At 31.0% G+C, this 16340-nt stretch overlaps 4 non-coding genes across 4 annotated transcripts; all 4 read left to right on the top strand.

The window, feature by feature from the left end:
* The first annotated feature begins 1518 nt into the window (after positions 1 to 1518).
* On the top strand, positions 1519 to 1822 carry LOC146881543 (signal recognition particle RNA). Its single transcript, XR_014986712.1, has one exon.
* Positions 1823 to 4219: 2397 nt separating this feature from the next.
* LOC146881544 (signal recognition particle RNA) lies at positions 4220 to 4523 on the top strand. Its single transcript, XR_014986723.1, has one exon.
* Positions 4524 to 6544: 2021 nt separating this feature from the next.
* LOC146881545 (signal recognition particle RNA) lies at positions 6545 to 6848 on the top strand. Its single transcript, XR_014986839.1, has one exon.
* Positions 6849 to 9245: 2397 nt separating this feature from the next.
* LOC146881546 (signal recognition particle RNA) lies at positions 9246 to 9548 on the top strand. Its single transcript, XR_014986840.1, has one exon.
* The last annotated feature ends 6792 nt before the right edge of the window (positions 9549 to 16340 follow it).

A 16340-nucleotide genomic window follows, 5' to 3' on the forward strand; every position in this document is an offset into this window, starting at 1 on the left:
AAAAGATTATATTGCTTGGATTAAACGGGTTCAGTTTGTATCCTAAATAATCAATTTTTAATAGATTATTGAAGTGAATGTATTACACAATATTGAATCATTAGAAAAAGGGCTCATCCTTTTCTTTAAAACATGAAATAAATGCAGTCAAAATACATGAAACATGCATGATTGAATTAAGCTTGGTCGAAGTTAGAGAAATAGCTTTAGTTCTATGTACTTGTTATTAGTGATAAGAAATGGGATAAGAAATTATGTCAATTTAAATGTGACAAGGAATGCCTCTCATTTTCATTTTTGGGTAATGAAAAAGGATTGGATTTTGTTGCGATAAAAGGAATGCATACTGCAAGGGGGTGTATCCTACATTACGCGGATAGTATAAGCCAATTAGGTAGTAATGTTTAATGTATGTTATTTTATTGGAACCACATATTTGTAAAGGGTTACCCTTAACAATTTAGGTAATATAATAAAAAAAGTCCCACATTGTGAAGAATGTGAAAGGAAAGAAACTTTATAAAGGGACTGAGAAGGCTATGAGTTAGCCGAGCTAAGTAACAAGAGTTTGTAACCCAGGTAGGGGCATGAATGAAAGTGAAGGAAAAACTTTGTGGCTGTCCTAGTTGGAAATGTGGATGCTGAAAACAAGCTTGCCCACTCCAAGTTGAGAGTTGAGTGATGTACAGGCTGTTGTATCCACCTTCCACAATAACTTGGTCAACCTCACTTGTTGGACTATCACGTCTTTTTACATTTTATAGCCCTTGAACCTTGGTATTAATGCTTATATGCACATGTTCACAACTTTTCTTTTTCTTTTCTATTCATTCTTTATCTATTAAGGAATTTGTAGTGTTGTACCTATGAAGAAAGATGCAAAATAAGAATTAAAATCATACCATATTTTATGGGTTACCTGACACTACAACCTAAATTAGTAAATAGTTAAAATGATCACAACCATATTTTTCACAAGACCAAGCACACAATGGACATAAGTTTTAGAAAGATAAAATAAACAAATAGAGGCTTTTGAATTATTTATGTTCTTTATCAACAAGCAAAGTAGGTTATATTTTACCTCTTGTACTTTTACTTTTGCTTAAAATAATTATCAAAAAAGTCAAAATAATTTGTAGACATAGAATATCCTTGATCAATTGTAAATTAAACCCCCCCACACACATATTTGGTTCAAAATTTCATCTTTTAGAATTCTATTTTTGGAAAATATTTCCATCTACATTAAAGTAGAACATAAACGAAAATGACAATTTCTTAGAGACATGATGGTATGAAACAAGAGGAAAAGAAAGAAAAAATGACAGTAACATAGGTTTATTAAGAAATGTAACAAGATATGAAGTTATTAATGTGTGTTACTGCACTGGAACCACATTTTGGTATCATGGTTGGTACACTTTACCATTTATGTTATGTAATGTAAAAGTCCCACATTGTGTAGTATGTGAAAGAAAGGAGACTTTATATAATCGATGACAAGGTTGTGTTCTCGCCGAGCTAAGTAACAAGAGCTTGTAACCCAAGTGGGGGCATGAAGGTGATGGAACAACTTTGTGGCTCCCTGGTTGGAGTTGTGGATGCTGAAAGTTGGCTTGCCCATTCCAAATTGGGAGTTGGGTGATGGGACTTGTGCGAAGGCAAAGGTTTCATCTCTCTTAGACAAGAGGGAACTGCGTGAGGCTGGTTTCACAGAGCAACGATTACCTCTACCTCCCAATAGTAGAGGGATAACAAGTTGCTGCAACCACACTCCACAATGACTTGGGACACCTCACTTGCATGGACCATCAACTTTTTGCATTCTTCATTGAGGTTTTATTCTAAATTGTTTTATATTAAAACAAACTACATTTCAATACTAACAAACTATATTTTTCTAACAAAAATATTATTTTCTTAAAATTCCTTTAACGTGTTGTAGTTGGTTATATCCATGTACGTTCTATAAAATTTTTTGGAGTATATAGGTATCATTTTATAGATTTAACAACTTGTTAAATTTGGGATGTTATAATTAAAAGGAAACAAATGAAATATGTTTTGATATGTTTGAATGAGTATTGGTTTCATAGAGCAACGATTACTTCTACCTCCTAATAGTGGAGGGATAAAAAGTTGTTGCAACCACCCTCTACAAACCTGGGTAGCGTGACTTGCTTGGACCGTGTCCTTTTTTTCACTTTCCTTTGAGTTTTTACTCCACAATGCTTTATATTTGAGGTATTACTTAATACCTCTTTCTAACAACTATTTTTTACTTCTGAAGTTGTTAAACTTTATTCCCTTAATGTAACATATATCAATACTATCCATATAACCTCTACAACGATGCTTAGGTGCATCCATTACTTTTTTCTACGCTATTATTCCTTGTTTATAAAATACAAATACTATGTTAAACTTCATTTTTATATTTAAGGACTAACAAACTTTATTAATCTAACTAAAATATTATTTTCTTAAAATTCTTTTAATGCGATATAGTTACCTATATCCCTAGACGTTCTATACATTGATTGTTTTAGAATACAAAGGTATCATTTTATAGATTTAACAAAATTTTAAATTTGGGATGTAATAATTAAAGGAAAACTAATGAAATGTGTTTTGATATGTTGGAATCAGTATTTTTGAGTTAACATCTACTATAGAAAAATTTGAAAGAAACCAACGAAGAAGATTATATTGCTTGGATTAAACGGGTTCAGTTTGTATCCTAAATAATCAATTTTTAATAGATTATTGAAGTGAATGTATTACACAATATTGAATCATTAGAAAAAGGGCTCATCCTTTTCTTTAAAACATGAAATAAATGCAGTCAAAATACATGAAACATGCATGATTGAATTAAGCTTGGTCGAAGTTAGAGAAATAGCTTTAGTTCTATGTACTTGTTATTAGTGATAAGAAATGGGATAAGAAATTATGTCAATTTAAATGTGACAAGGAATGCCTCTCATTTTCATTTTTGGGTAATGAAAAAGGATTGGATTTTGTTGCGATAAAAGGAATGCATACTGCAAGGGGGTGTATCCTACATTACGCGGATAGTATAAGCCAATTAGGTAGTAATGTTTAATGTATGTTATTTTATTGGAACCACATATTTGTAAAGGGTTACCCTTAACAATTTAGGTAATATAATAAAAAAAGTCCCACATTGTGAAGAATGTGAAAGGAAAGAAACTTTATAAAGGGACTGAGAAGGCTATGAGTCAGCCGAGCTAAGTAACAAGAGCTTGTAACCCAGGTAGGGGCATGAATGAAAGTGAAGGAAAAACTTTGTGGCTGTCCTAGTTGGAAATGTGGATGCTGAAAACAAGCTTGCCCACTCCAAGTTGAGAGTTGAGTGATGTACAGGCTGTTGTATCCACCTTCCACAATAACTTGGTCAACCTCACTTGTTGGACTATCACGTCTTTTTACATTTTATAGCCCTTGAACCTTGGTATTAATGCTTATATGCACATGTTCACAACTTTTCTTTTTCTTTTCTGTTCATTCTTTATCTATTAAGGAATTTGTAGTGTTGTACCTATGAAGAAAGATGCAAAATAAGAATTAAAATCATACCATATTTTATGGGTTACCTGACACTACAACCTAAATTAGTAAATAGTTAAAATGATCACAACCATATTTTTCACAAGACCAAGCACACAATGGACATAAGTTTTAGAAAGATAAAATAAACAAATAGAGGCTTTTGAATTATTTATGTTCTTTATCAACAAGCAAAGTAGGTTATATTTTACCTCTTGTACTTTTACTTTTGCTTAAAATAATTATCAAAAAAGTCAAAATAATTTGTAGACATAGAATATCCTTGATCAATTGTAAATTAAACCCCCCCACACACATATTTGGTTCAAAATTTCATCTTTTAGAATTCTATTTTTGGAAAATATTTCCATCTACATTAAAGTAGAACATAAACGAAAATGACAATTTCTTAGAGACATGATGGTATGAAACAAGAGGAAAAGAAAGAAAAAATGACAGTAACATAGGTTTATTAAGAAATGTAACAAGATATGAAGTTATTAATGTGTGTTACTGCACTGGAACCACATTTTGGTATCATGGTTGGTACACTTTACCATTTATGTTATGTAATGTAAAAGTCCCACATTGTGTAGTATGTGAAAGAAAGGAGACTTTATATAATGGATGACAAGGTTGTGTTCTCGCCGAGCTAAGTAACAAGAGCTTGTAACCCAAGTGGGGGCATGAAGGTGATGGAACAACTTTGTGGCTCCCTGGTTGGAGTTGTGGATGCTGAAAGTTGGCTTGCCCATTCCAAATTGGGAGTTGGGTGATGGGACTTGTGCGAAGGCAAAGGTTTCATCTCTCTTAGACAAGAGGGAACTGCGTGAGGCTGGTTTCACAGAGCAACGATTACCTCTACCTCCCAATAGTAGAGGGATAACAAGTTGCTGCAACCACACTCCACAATGACTTGGGACACCTCACTTGCATGGACCATCAACTTTTTGAATCACTTTCCTTTGAGTTTTTACTCCACAATGCTTTATATTTGAGGTATTACTTAATACCTCTTTCTAACAACTATGTTTTACTTCTAAAGTTGTTAAACTTTATTCCCTTAATGTAACATATATCAATACTATCCATATAACCTCTACAACGATGCTTAGGTGCATCCATTACTTTTTTCTACGCTATTATTCCTTGTTTATAAAATACAAATACTATGTTAAACTTCATTTTTATATTTAAGGACTAACAAACTTTATTAATCTAACTAAAATATTATTTTCTTAAAATTCTTTTAATGCGATATAGTTACCTATATCCCTAGACGTTCTATACATTGATTGTTTTAGAATACAAAGGTATCATTTTATAGATTTAACAAAATTTTAAATTTGGGATGTAATAATTAAAGGAAAACTAATGAAATGTGTTTTGATATGTTGGAATCAGTATTTTTGAGTTAACATCCACTATAGAAAAATTTGAAAGAAACCAACGAAGAAGATTATATTGCTTGGATTAAACGGGTTCAGTTTGTATCCTAAATAATCAATTTTTAATAGATTATTGAAGCGAATGTATTACACAATATTGAATCATTAGAAAAAGGGCTCATCCTTTTCTTTAAAACATGAAATAAATGCAGTCAAAATACATGAAACATGCATGATTGAATTAAGCTTGGTCGAAGTTAGAGAAATAGCTTTAGTTCTATGTACTTGTTATTAGTGATAAGAAATGGGATAAGAAATTATGTCAATTTAAATGTGACAAGGAATGCCTCTCATTTTCATTTTTGGGTAATGAAAAAGGATTGGATTTTGTTGCGATAAAAGGAATGCATACTGCAAGGGGGTGTATCCTACATTACGCGGATAATATAAGCCAATTAGGTAGTAATGTTTAATCTATGTTATTTTATTGGAACCACATATTTGTAAAGGGTTACCTTTAACAATTTAGGTAATATAATAAAAAAAGTCCCACATTGTGAAGAATGTGAAAGGAAAGAAACTTTATAAAGGGACTGAGAAGGCTATGAGTCAGCCGAGCTAAGTAACAAGAGCTTGTAACCCAGGTAGGGGCATGAATGAAAGTGAAGGAAAAACTTTGTGGCTGCCCTAGTTGGAAATGTGGATGCTGAAAACAAGCTTGCCCACTCCAAGTTGAGAGTTGAGTGATGTACAGGCTGTTGTATCCACCTTCCACAATAACTTGGTCAACCTCACTTGTTGGACTATCACGTCTTTTTACATTTTATAGCCCTTGAACCTTGGTATTAATGCTTATATGCACATGTTCACAACTTTTCTTTTTCTTTTCTGTTCATTCTTTATCTATTAAGGAATTTGTAGTGTTGTACCTATGAAGAAAGATGCAAAATAAGAATTAAAATCATACCATATTTTATGGGTTACCTGACACTACAACCTAAATTAGTAAATAGTTAAAATGATCACAACCATATTTTTCACAAGACCAAGCACACAATGGACATAAGTTTTAGAAAGATAAAATAAACAAATAGAGGCTTTTGAATTATTTATGTTCTTTATCAACAAGCAAAGTAGGTTATATTTTACCTCTTGTACTTTTACTTTTGCTTAAAATAATTATCAAAAAAGTCAAAATAATTTGTAGACATAGAATATCCTTGATCAATTGTAAATTAAACCCCCCCACACACATATTTGGTTCAAAATTTCATCTTTTAGAATTCTATTTTTGGAAAATATTTCCATCTACATTAAAGTAGAACATAAACGAAAATGACAATTTCTTAGAGACATGATGGTATGAAACAAGAGGAAAAGAAAGAAAAAATGACAGTAACATAGGTTTATTAAGAAATGTAACAAGATATGAAGTTATTAATGTGTGTTACTGCACTGGAACCACATTTTGGTATCATGGTTGGTACACTTTACCATTTATGTTATGTAATGTAAAAGTCCCACATTGTGTAGTATGTGAAAGAAAGGAGACTTTATATAATGGATGACAAGGTTGTGTTCTCGCCGAGCTAAGTAACAAGAGCTTGTAACCCAAGTGGGGGCATGAAGGTGATGGAACAACTTTGTGGCTCCCTGGTTGGAGTTGTGGATGCTGAAAGTTGGCTTGCCCATTCCAAATTGGGAGTTGGGTGATGGGACTTGTGCGAAGGCAAAGGTTTCATCTCTCTTAGACAAGAGGGAACTGCGTGAGGCTGGATTCATAGAGCAACGATTACCTCTACCTCCCAATAGTAGAGGGATAACAAGTTGCTGCAACCACACTCCACAATGACTTGGGACACCTCACTTGCATGGACCATGAACTTTTTGCATTTTTCATGGAGGTTTTATTCTAAATTGTTTTATATTAAAACAAACTACATTTCAATACTAACAAACTATATTTTTCTAACAAAAATATTATTTTCTTAAAATTCCTTTAACGTGTTGTAGTTAGTTATATCCATGTACGTTCTATAAAATTTTTTGGAGTATATAGGTATCATTTTATAGATTTAACAACTTTTTAAATTTGGGATGTTATAATTAAAAGGAAACAAATGAAATATGTTTTGATATGTTTGAATGAGTATTGGTTTCATAGAGCAACGATTACTTCTACCTCCTAATAGTGGAGGGATAAAAAGTTGTTGCAACCACCCTCTACAAACCTGGGTAGCGTGACTTGCTTGGACCGTGTCCTTTTTTTCACTTTCCTTTGAGTTTTTACTCCACAATGCTTTATATTTGAGGTATTACTTAATACCTCTTTCTAACAACTATTTTTTACTTCTAAAGTTGTTAAACTTTATTCCCTTAATGTAACATATATCAATACTATCCATATAACCTCTACAACGATGCTTAGGTGCATCCATTACTTTTTTCTACGCTATTATTCCTTGTTTATAAAATACAAATACTATGTTAAACTTCATTTTTATATTTAAGGACTAACAAACTTTATTAATCTAACTAAAATATTATTTTCTTAAAATTCTTTTAATGCGATATAGTTACCTATATCCCTAGACGTTCTATACATTGATTGTTTTAGAATACAAAGGTATCATTTTATAGATTTAACAAAATTTTAAATTTGGGATGTAATAATTAAAGGAAAACTAATGAAATGTGTTTTGATATGTTGGAATCAGTATTTTTGAGTTAACATCTACTATAGAAAAATTTGAAAGAAACCAACGAAGAAGATTATATTGCTTGGATTAAACGGGTTCAGTTTGTATCCTAAATAATCAATTTTTAATAGATTATTGAAGTGAATGTATTACACAATATTGAATCATTAGAAAAAGGGCTCATCCTTTTCTTTAAAACATGAAATAAATGCAGTCAAAATACATGAAACATGCATGATTGAATTAAGCTTGGTCGAAGTTAGAGAAATAGCTTTAGTTCTATGTACTTGTTATTAGTGATAAGAAATGGGATAAGAAATTATGTCAATTTAAATGTGACAAGGAATGCCTCTCATTTTCATTTTTGGGTAATGAAAAAGGATTGGATTTTGTTGCGATAAAAGGAATGCATACTGCAAGGGGGTGTATCCTACATTACGCGGATAGTATAAGCCAATTAGGTAGTAATGTTTAATGTATGTTATTTTATTGGAACCACATATTTGTAAAGGGTTACCCTTAACAATTTAGGTAATATAATAAAAAAAGTCCCACATTGTGAAGAATGTGAAAGGAAAGAAACTTTATAAAGGGACTGAGAAGGCTATGAGTCAGCCGAGCTAAGTAACAAGAGCTTGTAACCCAGGTAGGGGCATGAATGAAAGTGAAGGAAAAACTTTGTGGCTGTCCTAGTTGGAAATGTGGATGCTGAAAACAAGCTTGCCCACTCCAAGTTGAGAGTTGAGTGATGTACAGGCTGTTGTATCCACCTTCCACAATAACTTGGTCAACCTCACTTGTTGGACTATCACGTCTTTTTACATTTTATAGCCCTTGAACCTTGGTATTAATGCTTATATGCACATGTTCACAAATTTTCTTTTTCTTTTCTATTCATTCTTTATCTATTAAGGAATTTGTAGTGTTGTACCTATGAAGAAAGATGCAAAATAAGAATTAAAATCATACCATATTTTATGGGTTACCTGACACTACAACCTAAATTAGTAAATAGTTAAAATGATCACAACCATATTTTTCACAAGACCAAGCACACAATGGACATAAGTTTTAGAAAGATAAAATAAACAAATAGAGGCTTTTGAATTATTTATGTTCTTTATCAACAAGCAAAGTAGGTTATATTTTACCTCTTGTACTTTTACTTTTGCTTAAAATAATTATCAAAAAAGTCAAAATAATTTGTAGACATAGAATATCCTTGATCAATTGTAAATTAAACCCCCCCACACACATATTTGGTTCAAAATTTCATCTTTTAGAATTCTATTTTTGGAAAATATTTCCATCTACATTAAAGTAGAACATAAACGAAAATGACAATTTCTTAGAGACATGATGGTATGAAACAAGAGGAAAAGAAAGAAAAAATGACAGTAACATAGGTTTATTAAGAAATGTAACAAGATATGAAGTTATTAATGTGTGTTACTGCACTGGAACCACATTTTGGTATCATGGTTGGTACACTTTACCATTTATGTTATGTAATGTAAAAGTCCCACATTGTGTAGTATGTGAAAGAAAGGAGACTTTATATAATGGATGACAAGGTTGTGTTCTCGCCGAGCTAAGTAACAAGAGCTTGTAACCCAAGTGGGGGCATGAAGGTGATGGAACAACTTTGTGGCTCCCTGGTTGGAGTTGTGGATGCTGAAAGTTGGCTTGCCCATTCCAAATTGGGAGTTGGGTGATGGGACTTGTGCGAAGGCAAAGGTTTCATCTCTCTTAGACAAGAGGAACTGCGTGAGGCTGGTTTCACAGAGCAACGATTACCTCTACCTCCCAATAGTAGAGGGATAACAAGTTGCTGCAACCACACTCCACAATGACTTGGGACACCTCACTTGCATGGACAATCAACTTTCTGCATTTTTCATTGAGGTTTTATTCTAAATTATTTTATATCAAAATAAACTATATTTAACAATTTTTTAGAGTACATAGGTAGCATTTTATAAATTTAAGAACTTTTTAATTTGGGATTTTATAATTAAAATAAAACAAATTAAATACGCTTTGATATGTTTTAATGAGTTTTGTTTCGTAGGGCAAGGATTACTTGTATCTCTCAATAGTGGAGGGTTAAAACGTTATTGAAACAACCCCCCCCCCCCCCCCCCATGAACTGGGGTAGCATGACTTGCTTGGACCATGACCTTTTTTTATTAGTCATTGAGTTTTTATTCCACATTGCTTTATATTTGAGGTATTTCTCTATACCTGTTTCTAACATCTAATTTTTAATTTTTAGGGAAAAGAACAATCACTGCTTTATAGTTATTAGAGTATTTATAATGTGCAATCACATATGTAGACACATGTATATTATACCTCATGACCATATCATAAGACCTAATTCACCCAATTTACATTACCATTATTAAATCACATCACATAGTATATCATTCTCTCATAACCAATCAGTTCCCTTTCCTACACACTAATGCTTCTTGGAAAGGATTTCTCCCCTTGCGCACCAATGCCTCTTAAAGAGAACAAGTAACAACCCTTACCTGCTCACCAAAACCTAGCAAGAGCATTGTTGTCCCTAAGACTCACAAGCAATAACCCTGGCCTACTCACCAAAACCCAGCAAGAGAATTGCTTTCCCTAAGACTTACAAGTAACAACCCTTGCCTGCTTACCAAAACCCGGCAAGAGCACCGTTACTAATCTTAGACCAAAGTCTTACAGTAGAAAAAAACCTCCTTTTACCCAACTCACCAATGTCCTATGTGTAAAAAGTGTAACCCCTTTTACTCGACTCACCAAAGTCCTCTAAGTAAAAGTACAACCTAGTTTTACAAATATGAGAGAATTCATATTATACATCACATATACAATCAAGTATAACATGTTTCATCACCATAGTATTCACTAAACATAACATCTCACCCAAGCATGCATCACACCAACATCACCAATCGTATCTTACATACCAGGTAATTATCACTAAACAAAGAGAACAAGTCGAACCAAAGAAAAAAACCACAAAAACAACTCTACGTGACACATATTTCCAACTATAGACCTCCACACGAAGATCACACCTTTCAGACATAAGAAAAACATGTTATGGACTAGGTGTTAAAGCACACCAGAACCCATTTTCATCCCATGCAAACATTCAAAATATAAAACCAAACTTACCCAACATCTAATCAATGTAATACTTGGATTCCAGAACCTTAAGAGACCCAACCCAAAAATTTCATAACTTCCAAATTTATTACAACAATGAAAATTTTGCACTTGTAATTCAATTACAATGATTGATCATCAACTCATTTTCTTCTTCAGTTAACAACTTCAAAGTTCCAAACAAACACTCCAAACCAAAGAGACTATGACATTTATCTTACATATAATACAACAATAACAACAACAACAACAATAATTTACTATCAACATTAACATCACTCAAAGTCACACAACATCTACTAGACGAGCTCACTCTCCACAATCCCAATTTTTTTTTGAAAACCCAGTTTTGAATCCAAAATGTAACACCCCGATTTGGGATGTTATGAAAAGTTATAAAACGTACACTTTTAGCGGAAAACAATCATTGATAAAACGTACTTAAGTAAAAACACCACAAAAAATCTTATAAATTATGGCAATTTTAATATGGTGGTTATTCAAAACCACCGTTTTTATGGTATAATATGACAATAGGAAAATTGCCACAATTTGCAAATAAATTATGACGTTTTTAATTGTCATTTTTTGAAATGTCATATTTTAACTACCATCTTTTATAAATTTCAATGTTTTATTTTTTATAACAATATAAGAAAAACAACTACCAATGAATATACCTAACTACCCCTTCTTAAAATTTTGATAATTGTCCAAATAATTGGTTTTTAAGTCATTTCCAATTTTCGTTTTCCTTTAATACCCATTCTAATATTGTGACACTTGTTCTCAAGTGTGGCTTTTCTGTCATTCTCCATGTTTCCCAGCCAATGGACCATTTAATCCTCACCTTCATGTTTCTGATGCCATTATTTGTCGATGGTATCTTTGTATTTTAATGTTTGGTGCTTTTTCCCCTTCCCCGTTTGAGTTTGATATCACTGTACTCAATGGACAGGAAGAAAATGATTGATGGATGTGCCCAACTTAGTTTCCCACTCCCTCCTCTTCTTCTTCATATCTTCTACTTCTTATTTGTCCCAGTTCAAGTTAGGTCTTTTTGAACCCATATTTGTTTTTCGTGTTCTTCTCCTTATTTCTTATTTTTGTTGGTGTTCGGCTTCTTATTCGTTCCACATAAGGTTCAGGGTAGGCTTTTCTCAACCCATTTTGTTTTTGGTGTTATTCTTCTTATTTTTGTTGGTGTTCTTCTTCTTATTTTCCATTAAGGTTGAAGGTTAGGTTCTTCTTTTCGAAATCTAACAACTTCATGTTTTTTTTGGGTTTCTTTGTATATTTGCATCATACAAATTTTTGTGTTTGTCTCTATTATTTTCTTTTTCGTTTTTAGATCTATGAATTTTGTATTGTTTGGGTTCTATTTTTCTTTTCAACTAGTTTCATCGGTTCATTGTATATTTTTGTCATACAAGTCCTTTGTTTTCCTTTGTACACATTTAATACAGTTTTTTTTCTTAATTTTTTCTCTATTTTCTTTCTGAAAGTTTTTTTTTCAACAACTAGGATTTGTGTTCTTTGGGATGTCAATGTTGTCATCTCTAAGTCCCATAAATATTCTCTCCATCTTTTGAGTTTCTTCTGCTAGGTTTTCTAGTATTATTCTTATCTTTTTTTGCTTTGCGAAATAAATATGTACATGTTTATGGGTTGTGTATTGTGTTGTCAAGGCTTATGAGTTTATTTGTGTGTTATGTGTTTTTGTTCTTTTGTTTCTTTTTTAACAATGTTGTTTTGGTTGCTTTTTGTGTTATTTCCTTCTTGTTGTAGTGAAGTTTAAATCTTTTTTGTGTGTTAGTGTTTTATTGTTCTCTATTTACTTATTAAGAGGGTTTTATTTTGTTTCTTTTTAGTGTTATTTCCTATCTCACCGAGATACTTAAATTCTTATTTTATCTCCTTATTGTTGTCTTATAAAAGCATAATTTTGTTGATGGAGATTGTAGAACTAATCAATTACCTAATGGACTCTTCTAACAGGTTTGATTGTTCGGATTTATGTTTCATATGTTTGCAAAAATGTGATGTAGTTAGTTGTCAAGGGTGAAGAATTTGTTTATGATCTTTATTAATTCTCATATTGAGTGTATATTTTGGGTTATATTTTAGCGTTATTTCTTTCCTTAACAGACAAAAATACAGTAAATATTATTGTTAATTCAGTTATAGATTATTGTTGTGTACTTTATAAATGACTTTTATTTTCTATTTTCTATTCATTTCTATTGATTTCTGTTTGTATTTGTTTTTTCATGTTATAAGGTTACCTATGAGAAAAATTTAGAGAAAATAAGAGTTGAGATTTGTATGCATTTAAACTTTTGGGAGCTATTTGAGTTTTAAAGTTATTTTACTAGTAGTTAGTTGTGTTATTAGTGTATTTTTCATTCTTTGTATATTGTTATATTTCATGGTTCTTTATATTTTTTCAAGTTTTAGTTGGGATGGAAACTGGATCAATCTAATCTCTTGAGCATGATTTGTAAATATGGTTTGTAATTTTTTTTATGTTTTAGAAAGTTTTGCAGTTTTGTTAGACATTGTTTCTAGATTGATGTTTCACATGAGACATTATTTTTATGCTTTGAAAATATAGTATGAAAGTTTGATGATAATGTGATAATGATAAGAGATTTACGTTTATATGTCTATGCCTAATATAATATCTTACGAATAGGACATGATGTCCTCCAAGAGAGACATTATCGTCTAGATAGTGTAATCTTCTAACATGTTTGATTGTTTTGTTTTATGTTTGATATGTTTGCCAAAATGTAAGGTAGTTAGTTGTTTAGGGGAAAGAAGTTGTTTATGATCTTTAGTTATTCTCCTATTGAATATATATTTTGCCTTATATTTTAGTGTTATTTTTTTCCTTATTAGACAAAAAAAATTGTAAATATTAATTGATAAATGACTTTTATTTTTCTATTTGCTATTAATTTGTGTTTGTAGTTGTTTTTTCATGTTAGCAAGGTTAGTTATAAGCAAAATAATAGGTGAAATTTATGTCAAACCTCTAGGTGGGGAACATTTATATGTTTTTGTGTACTCTTTATTCTGAAATGTCTTTGAATTCTTTAAGATTTCAATTTAGATTTGTACGTCTTTTGGTTTATTTATCTAGAATTTGTACTCATTTAATATTTTGGGAGGCATTTGGGTTTTAAAGTTATTTTACTGGTAGTTAGTTGTGTTGTTAGTGTATTTTTCGTTGTTTGGTATATTGTTATGTTTCATGGTTCTTTATGTTTTTTCAAGTTGTATTTGGGATGGACACTAGATTAATCTATTCTCTTGAGCATGATTTTTAAATATGGTTTGTAAATTTTTTTTATTTTGATGTTTTAGAAAGTTTTGTAGTTTTGTTGGACATTGTTCCTAGATTGGTATTTCACATTATACTTACAAAATTTAGCATGAAAGTTTGATGATAATGTGATTATGATAATGCCTAATATAATATCTTACGAATAGGACATGATATCCTCCAAGAGAGACATTATTGCGTGGATAGTTTGTGAAGCTATTAATCAAGATATTATTCAATTACATCATACACTCTTCTACCAGGTTTGATTGTTTTGTTTCATGCTTCATATGTTTGCAAAGATGTAAGGTAGTTAGTTGTATAGGGGAATGTTTTTTTTATGATCTTTAGTGATTCTCTTATTGAAAGTATATTTTGGCTTATATTTTAGTGTTATTTCTTTCCTTCAAACAAAAAACAATGTAAATATTAGTTGATAAATGACTTTTATTTTTCTATTTGCTATTCATCTATGTTTGTAGTTGTTTTTTTAGGTTAGCAAGGTTAGTTAGAAGAAAAATAATAGGTGAGATTTATGTCAAACATCTAGGAATAGGGAACATTTAGATGTTTTTTGTACTCTTTCTTTTGAAATGTCTTTGGATTCTTTAACATTTCAATTTAAATTTGTATGTCTTTTGGTTTATATCTAAAATTTATACGCATTTAAACTTTTGATATATATTTTTTAAATATTATGTCATATGATTTTTTTTAATAGTAAAAGTTAAAGACTTTTTTGTACTTGTAGTTATTTTTTAATTATTTGCTTATTTGTGTCATTTAAACTTTTTCATATATATTTTTTAAAATATATGTCATATGACTTTTTAAATAGTAGAAGTTAAATATAATTTTGTTGTACTTGTAGTTAGCATTTTTAATTGTTGGTTTATTTGTGTCTGTTTATACCCAATAGTTGTGATTAAATGAGTAAAAGTTTAACTAGGTTGCAATTTCATATTAAAATTAACATGTCTTCTTATGTTCTAAAGCAAGTGAAATTTTCTACTTTGTAAAACATGTGACTTTGGCTCATACTAATATCTTTACTTTATTTCTATTTCTTTTATCTTATAACACATATGGATTGTTCTGTTTTTTCCATGGAAGGGATAGACACAAAGACAAAAACAAGAGAGAAATATAAGATTGTGGTCATCTGACATAAAAGCGGATATTCAGCTACTCCTCTCAACAGTACGTCATGTAACCTTTTCTTTATTGCTAATATTTTAGTGTTGTCAATTTATTAAACCTTTTGTAGTTTGATAATTGCTTGTCATGTTTTTTTTATCATGGCCTTTTAGGAAAATATGAAGATATTTGTGCTCCTCGAGTGGAAGAATTTACTGTATCACAAATAATACTTACGATAAAGCATATATATGACATTTGGTAGTACTGTTGGAACTTTCATATTTTCAAATTGTTTTCATTATGACTGATAATGACATAAAACACATAATCGTTTGTACTTGATAGGTATTGAAATGAGAGTGAGGTTCTAAATCTATTGCATTTTCAATTATTTGTTCATACCGCTAAAACATTTATTAGGTGTCTATTTTATGTGCAGTTTCAATTCTAATGCTCACTAAGATTATCAAATGCTCACTAAGCATATCCCAAAAGCTTGAAACATTTCTCTGGAAGAAGTTTTGTGAGCCAAATTTCTATTTTTTTTGTTTAGTACCCATATTTCCATGTTTAATTGTTTGTATTTTTTTTAGCTTCTTTATTGATTATAGTAGATTGAATTTCAGCCAGAATATTTTGTGTAGTTTCATAATCCAGATATTAATTAGAATGATCCAATTCCACTTTGGGATGCACTTGAGAAGATGAAATCATTCGTGATGGCATGAGGGGATCCAAAGTCAAGAAGAGTGATAGGTATATTTTTGTTGTTATCCATTATCCATGACTTAGGATTCTAACCATAATATTAATTGCTAATGCTTCAGGGCACAAGTTTTGATATTGATATTTCTTTTATTTTTTTCTTTTAACTTCTAATTCATCACTATCTTTTATGGCAATAATTTTATGCCTTGGTTGCCAATGTCCCTTGATGGTGTGCTTTTGTTTTGTATATTCTTGTAGATTTTCTTTGCTTTATAGTATTGACATGACAATTTATTTTATTTTTTTACAAAAGTACAAAACTTAATATAACCAAGTTGT

This window comes from Vigna unguiculata, chromosome 11, assembly GCF_037176805.1.
Source record: "Vigna unguiculata cultivar grain cowpea cultivar isolate G323 ecotype 2 chromosome 11, ASM3717680v1, whole genome shotgun sequence".
Taxonomy (NCBI): Eukaryota; Viridiplantae; Streptophyta; class Magnoliopsida; order Fabales; family Fabaceae; genus Vigna; species Vigna unguiculata.